We start from the raw sequence: 7776 nt of genomic DNA on the forward strand, positions 1-7776 counted from the left end.
TCTCTGAGGAGATGAGGAGGGGGGCAGGATGGTGACTCATACAACGCCTGCCTCCATCCACCTTCCCTGAATCAGTGACAGAGGGAGGCGATGGTGACTATGTTTATTTTCCCTTCTCATAGTCACTTCAAATTCTACAAAAATAAAAAGGATGTAGGGATGTAGGGGTTTTTCCCCCTATAGAAAGGTTATGCTTGTCTTTTTTTGTTGAGACAACCCCTCTCTCATTATTCCCACAAAGCTGTCAGACAGACCCAAGAAGCTGTTTTATCTAGATGATCCCACTGCACCGAATACAAGGAACTGCTGCTTCTTGATAAGGCTCGTCTGTGGGCGGGGTAGTAAGCTGTGGCGCTATAAGTGGGAAAAAAAAAACCATGTAAGAGAAAAGAACAAAAATCCCAAACGTCCACCGGTCACATCCTACACAAGAAAATACCATCTGCTCAGTCCAGACATTCATGCTTACCAAGGAATTTCCAAGAAGTGTCGCTTTAACAGTTTGCAGCGAGGTTCACATGGCGTTGATTTAAAGCACCATCTGCTGAAAAAAAAGGATCAAACATGTATTAATAACTCTTAAACTCAAGACCCTCTTGCTATTCAGGCGTGGAATGAGCAAATTCATTTTACCATTGAAGCTACTGCTGCTCTTTATTATTGTGTAACATCAAATCAGTAGAGTTGTAGGGTTTTAAAATTCGATACTGTTTCAGTATAGAGTCGATGTATTGATGTTGCATTAAAGGCCCCGACGTAGTTCATCCGAAGTGCTGAAATCGTCTCTCATTGATGTAGACGCGTGGCGAAAGTTGAGTCGTTTTGTTCGCAGAGAGAGATATCCGCCCGCCAAACTCAACACCGGGCCCCGGTTGAACTATTTCACACAGAGCTCTGATAAAGCTTGATCCTTTGACCCATGAACCTTCCTTATGCTATCGGGCCTTAAGGCAACACAATGGAGCACAAGCTAGGCGTGTCACCATTTCCCTCAGATGAAGTGGCAACCTCTTCCTCAGGGAAACGGTTCGTGACAGTTATTGAGATAGTAGTCAGAACGACTAGGATGACTCAAACTTGAGTCACAGAGCAAAAACAGGATAGGAAACAGAAACTAGCATGTGACAGGCAAGAAGTAATAGAAAGCCCTATGTAGCACACATACAGGCAGGGAGGTCTTGAGGGAAAACACACACACATCCAACTTACTTATGATTGGAGGGAGAACAGCAAGACATCTCATCACACAGCCCCAAGTTTCAGTCATGAACCAACCAGTGTCACTGGTCACCAGAATGAAGTAAGTCCCCTGGCTAAAACTAATCATATGTGAAGCATTAATCACACCTTTTCACTGAGTCAGAAAATGCATTCATAAAGTAGAGAAGTGAATTTCCTATGTTTACTGTAATTATGGAAAGAATAAATAGTTCACTAAAGGTTACGCCAAACATTACACCCGTTATTTGTCAATGTTGACTCACCGCTGATGAATGAAGCTAAAGAAATCAAATTAGGGCAGACGCACAGTAAATGACAATCAACACGGCACATAATTCTCTTTTCAATGTGAGTTGGGTTGAATAGGTAGCATATCTAGAGGAAGACTGTGTTAATATTACAAAGACTTTTAAGACAAGTTTTATGTTGAAACCCCAAGAAATATACCCAGAATAAAAACTGAGTGAAAATATACTGTGAAAGCACATTGAACACTTTGTCCAGTGAAAAGATTAAATGATGAATTAATACACAAAATACTTGAATAAAGTATTTACATATAGGCTAAAAATAGGCTAAAAATGTCAAAAAGCAACAGATCATGTAGAGAAAGTAACATTTGAGGAATTGGGAGACAAGCAGCCCACAGACAGACCCATTATCCACAAACGGATAAACCAAAGACCAGTGGTGGACCCTGCCAGGGACTGGGGGGCAAAATGGCTTCCATGGCAGAAGTCCAAGGCCAGAGTCACGGCTAAGCAAAAACAACACAAAGGTCTGACTCACTAAGAGTCCCCTAAATACATCTCTGTGGGCATCGTGACTTTGCAGAACATATTCTTTGGACTGATGAAACAAATGCAGAACCTTTTGGAAAATACGTGTCTCGTTACATGTGGTGGTAAACACAAGATTTCAGAAAAAGACAGAAAAACTGAGTCAATTAATGGAACAAGTCATGTCACGTTTATTTATTTAGCACATTTCAGTCTCGAATAGTGAAACAAGCAATAATCATAATCATTCTAATGCCATCATCAAAATCATTAAGAAAATATCACATAATGTTGATCAATACTCCATTTACCACTCATCAGATTTCTCCTCCCTACCAGAAATTGCTGAAGGAGAATATCTGGTCACAAGCGGCAGAAAAACAATGCACACCAGTAAATCTGTCTCTGAGTAGTTAAGGAAATATGAAGGTTTTGGAGCGGCCTAGTCAAATTCTGCACTTAAATTAGATTGAGATGCTTTGGCTTAACCCTTTCAAGCAAACAAACAATAAAACTAATGTGGATGAATTACAAAAAATCTGACAAAGAACAGCAGGTCAAGGTTTCTTCAAACTCATAGAAAAGATTGAAGTTGTTGCTGCCAAAATGGGCATAAGCAGTTTGATTTTACTTCTACAAGGCCAGGTTAGTTATTGCAGCTTTTTTCCCTTAACATTTTCAAACTGCTTTTTGCATTTCCTTGGATTACCTTTGTCTCATAAGGAGTTTGCCAAACCTTTTTGGATTATCTGAAACACTTGAGCATGAAAAAAGGCAGAAACAGACCAAATTTCGCCGAAAGCTTCAACTCGCAGTTGAAGGGAAAGTTTTGTGGAAGGCCCTCCCAGCTCGCTAACATTTGTGGTCGCGAGGATGAAGAGAGGAGGCATAAATGTTTTATTTTAGTTTTTTACAACCATCTGCAGCCTCATTTTCTGCCAGCATTACATTCAGCATTAAAATGTGTCACACTCAAGTGTCACAACTCGCAGCTCCAAAAGTCTTACTACGATCGCGATGCCCAAGTTGTCCACGCACAGTCTGGGCATGCTCTCTGAGAGATCCTCTGATTCGCTCCCCTTTCTGGAAAACACACAAAGACAAACCAACATCACGGCTGAGAGAACTACGACAATCTTCCTTGCGAAACGAGCTGTGAAAAGGGGCCAACTTTGCTGACGACCAGGCAGAAGCGCAATTTAATTTTAATTATCAGTGGGAACATTGCTTCCATTTTCCCTGCAATATCCAGTCCACGTTAATTCGCCTCCTTCTTATCCGTCTATTTCCTCCTCCGTCCGCTTCCCTCTAGCAGGCACTGTTATGACATCACGCAAAGGTCTAATGAGAAGTACATTAAATTGTGCGATTGTGACTCATTTAGTTTACGAACAGCGTCTAAGTGCAACTCTGAAAGCAACTGTTACCGGCCCCCATTGCAATGATTTGTCTTTCTGCTCTGCCAGACAATCATTCATCTCGTGTTTACCTTGGTGCAGTAAAAATCAATGTGGCTCATAAAAAAGGCAAAAGAAAAGATCAAAAGGTAATTTCCTGTCTCCTAAAAGTCAAGTCGCCGTCGCAAGCTAATGGCTGCTTTATCTACGGCTGCCATTAATGGAGCATTTCGCCGTGAGCCTCCTCCCTTTCTCTGGATGGGGGCAGTTAACGCTCTGAGTCAGTTTATCTCTGTTCTTTGTTTCTCTTGAGTCGTACGGCTATAAATGGTGAGTTTGGAGAACTGATAGAAGAAAGGCCTCCTCGGTGCCAGTTCATTAGAGAAGCGATCAATGTCCTGGAAATGAGCCTTTACCAGAATTCAATCAGTGACGGAGTTAAAGCCTGTTATCGTGCAACGACTCTGGGCCCTGATGAAAGCGGACGAGGCGAGCAGACGTCTCCCCGGAGAGGAGCCGGGCAGGAGAGGGACAAAGAGAGGGGGACTGAGATACCGGTTGGGTAATTTTCCCTTTACAGTGAATTCCTAAAAAGGATCTGTGAGCAGGAGGCAGGAAGTTAAGAGGAAGTTTGACCTTGTGTTGGCAATTTTAAAGCTAAGGACTTTGATTTGCTGACAAACTGAAATTACTAACGTATGCAGACTAGTATATAAAAGGACGTCGATCAAATGCTCATTTTTTAATAGCTGATGGGATTTATTGTTTGTGATTCACAGGTTTCTCACATTTACGCTGGAAAATTTCCTTAAAAATACTGATGACTGCAAAAGTATTCTTCAAAAAATTTGTTTTTTGTTTTACTTAAGTCACATTAAATGAATGAAAGAATAAAACTCGTGAAACTACAGCAAAGACTTAATATTTATTTTAAAAGTATCCCAACTTCACTTTATTCAAAGACTATTTCTACTAATGCAGAGAAAGCTACAAAGTAATTATTTACCAATTTGTTCCTCATTAATGGGACCAATGGATCAGTCCTGACTTGAATTTAACATATTTTATGTTTTTATTAAAAAATATGCTTTTAGTTACTTTATTAAAGGAAAATACAAATTTAAGAAAGTCTGTATTTTTTCCTTGTAATAACATTTCATGTGCATGGTACTAAAGTTTAAGACTTAATCAAATGTTTTTTTACTCATAATGTGCACATTGTGAAATTAAAAATAGATTGTATTCAAACACCTGAATAGTTTAAAGCTATTCAGTCTCAGAAAAAAAAGACAATCAATCCATCCATCAATCCTAAATTAGATTGTCTTGTTATCTGTAAAATCAATGGCATATGGCCTATTTTACCTAGTGGGAACGCCGACACCCTTATTGTTTAGCACATGCTAATAATAAAACTCATCACATTGTCTGACTTTGCTCCAGAATGTTCCTGAATCCATTTTGAACTGTCTCGCTGCTGAAATGTGCCTTTATTAACAAACTTGATTTATTTTGCAGGATATGCATGCATATATATATATATATATATATATATATATATATATATATATATATATATATATATATATATATATATATTCTCATAAGAGAAAAGGCTGGAGGAGGGAGTTATGCCATTGACACAATCCCTCCTGCGCACACCTGATGGAACTGGTGCAACTCTCAGGTTGACTAATTTGTGAAGGCGGTAATTGCACGAAAGAGCTTCCACATACAGAACATGAGGAATGAGTCAGAAGAGTGACCGCCCCCCCTCCCCTAACCTGCAGACACATGTTCTCAATGACAGTTGATACTTTAAAAGCTTATTTTATCCCATTTGATGACATTTACCTTCCCTTTTGACTCATCCTCCCAACCTGCACTCAGTTTCACCCTTTCCCCTCGCTGCAAACCTGATAAATGTCAACTCAAATAGCCTTCACTTCTCCCCAGTGAGCCTCCACCACTGGCCCACCAGCCTCCCGTTCTCCTGAAGTCGACCTCCTCTGCTCTGCGCTCCCCGCACCTCCTCTGGGCCACCTGTCGTCACAGTGCTGAAATTAATTTGCTGTCTCTTCCAGCTCCTAAGATGACAGCACTCTTACACTCCCCCCGCCCCGTCAATACAAACGCGCAGCGAGCTTTCAAGCCGTTACGTCCATCTCATCTGGCTGCTGGTGTCAGGCGTCGCCCGATGAGTCACCAGCTGTCACCGCCCACCTGCATTTGCACTCTTATTAGCAGCTGCTATCGTCAGAGCTGTAATGATGCTCCTGACTCCCGTTGTTATAACTTCTGAGTTCACGGTGAGGTTCCTTTGAGCCAGTTGTGGCACTCTTAGTCCACGGGCAGAGTAAAGTGATGCTGCAGTGGTCCAACTGGAAGGTCATCTTCAGTGTCAGATCTTTGGCTGAGGTCCGATTTTTGTTTTTTTGGCTTATTAATACTGATTTTCCTTTAACAACTAAAAGCATTTAAAAACGATCATTAAGTATTAATACCGAGAACAAGAATGAACACAAGATGGAGCAACGTTGAGGTAACTCAGTGATTAAAAAAAGCTGATAGCAAAGAGAAGACAATGGCTGGCTGGACAATCCAGCTTAGAGCCATCAGAGAGATTGTGGTAAATAACTACCATCATCCAGTTTCTACATTTGTCTTACGCAAGAGGTCAAGGGTTTACTGTCTTAAGATGTTTTTCCAGTTTTCTACATGTTTACTGTGAATTTGTCTTTTGTAGTCAAAGATTTATGCTCTTCTTTGTACTAAACCCATGTCTCAGGGACCTTTGATGTTTTTAGGGAAAATATAGACCCCGTGGCCTAGAGGGCGCTTTTCTTCCATTCTGGTTAAGATCAGGGTTAAAGTGTAAACAGAGCAGAAGGTGGCTAATCTTGTGCTGTTCAGTTTCTTTCAAAGAAGGAACATCTTGACCCCTGATTATGCAGTTGTCATGACCTCTCAGTAAACATTGACCAGATCTCACACCTTGACAATCTGCATTCTCATTTTGATTTACTCGAGGACTATACTGCCCAATCACCAGCTAAATGCAAAATACAAAAGACCCTCTAAAGGTCTTTTGACCCTTTAGAGGTTCAAAAGACCCTCTAAAGGGGCAATTTGCACCTTGGATTCTTTATTGCGATCTCCAACAAATAGTTCTACTGTTTTTTTTCCTACATAAGTCTACAATAACTCCTGCATTGTAGATTATAATAAAGTTTCTCCATAATTAGATAACTTATCTAATAAGTTATCTAAACTTATTAGATAAAACTAAACGTAAAACTAAACGCATCAGTTTATTAAGAATCAGTGCAGTTGGCAACATTTAAGCCTCGTGTCTAATGAGGTTGAGTACATTATTTTTTATGGTTTTGATCCGTACCATACCAATCACGGGCCTCCTTCAGTTTTAGGTTAGGATGGAGCTATTGCCATCACATAACAACGCCATCTATTGATTAGGGAGACAGAAAAACAATACTGCTTGCAACTAGCCTGAGACATATTAGTGCATTACATTTGTCGTTGCACTACTGTGATGCAACACTATGTGTATTTTTTTCCTTCCAATATCTACCTTTTCAATTGGCACAGACTCTTGCTTGGCATTGTGCATATAAAACAGCTTTGTGTTTTCCCTCCAGCAGCACTGTCGTTTTGTCTCTCCATTCTGTACTTCCTCCCAAGCAGGTTAGTCGGTGTAGTGCTGAATTCACACAATATGAATCCATATTTGCACAACTGTGTGGAAATCAGAGCACATCTTTGATTACTGCAGAATTCTGTTTTTTGTTTCATAAAAATTATCCAGTTTCAACAAACTGAATCATAACTAAATAATAAACGAACGCAGCTACTCTTCTTACCTTTCAAAGAATTTCCCTAGATTTTATCCTGTCGGCCAGTTACACAAGTTTGGGTCTTTCCACTGTGAATAAATATAAAAATAACCATTAAGTCACTTTCATATCACCCTGTGTTCTTCCTGTTACACCAGTTTGATTTTCCCCTGCATGCCCTGCCAACACTCAGTCTCTGTACAGCTAGCTAGACAGTTAGCTAACTAGGTAGTTAGCTAGCTAACCAGTTAGATAAATTGCGTAGCTTCAAGATAGGTTACGTATTAGCTTCCAAGTAGCATATCAGCTAGCTAGAAGCTACTCAGCTAGCTGGCAGTAATGCTACCAACCTCTGATGGAATCCCTCGTAAAATATGGAAAGTCAAAAAGTTGATACTTTAAAAGCTTATTTTATCCCATTTGATGAAATTTACCTTTCCTTTTGACTCATCCTCCCAACCTGCACTCAGTTTCACCCTTTCCCCTCGCTGCCTAACCTAAGCAAAAGAACTGTCAATTCTTTTC

This window comes from Poecilia reticulata, chromosome 1 (assembly GCF_904066995.2).
Source record: "Poecilia reticulata chromosome 1, P_reticulata-male-v2, whole genome shotgun sequence".
In the NCBI taxonomy this organism is placed as follows: domain Eukaryota; kingdom Metazoa; phylum Chordata; class Actinopteri; order Cyprinodontiformes; family Poeciliidae; genus Poecilia; species Poecilia reticulata.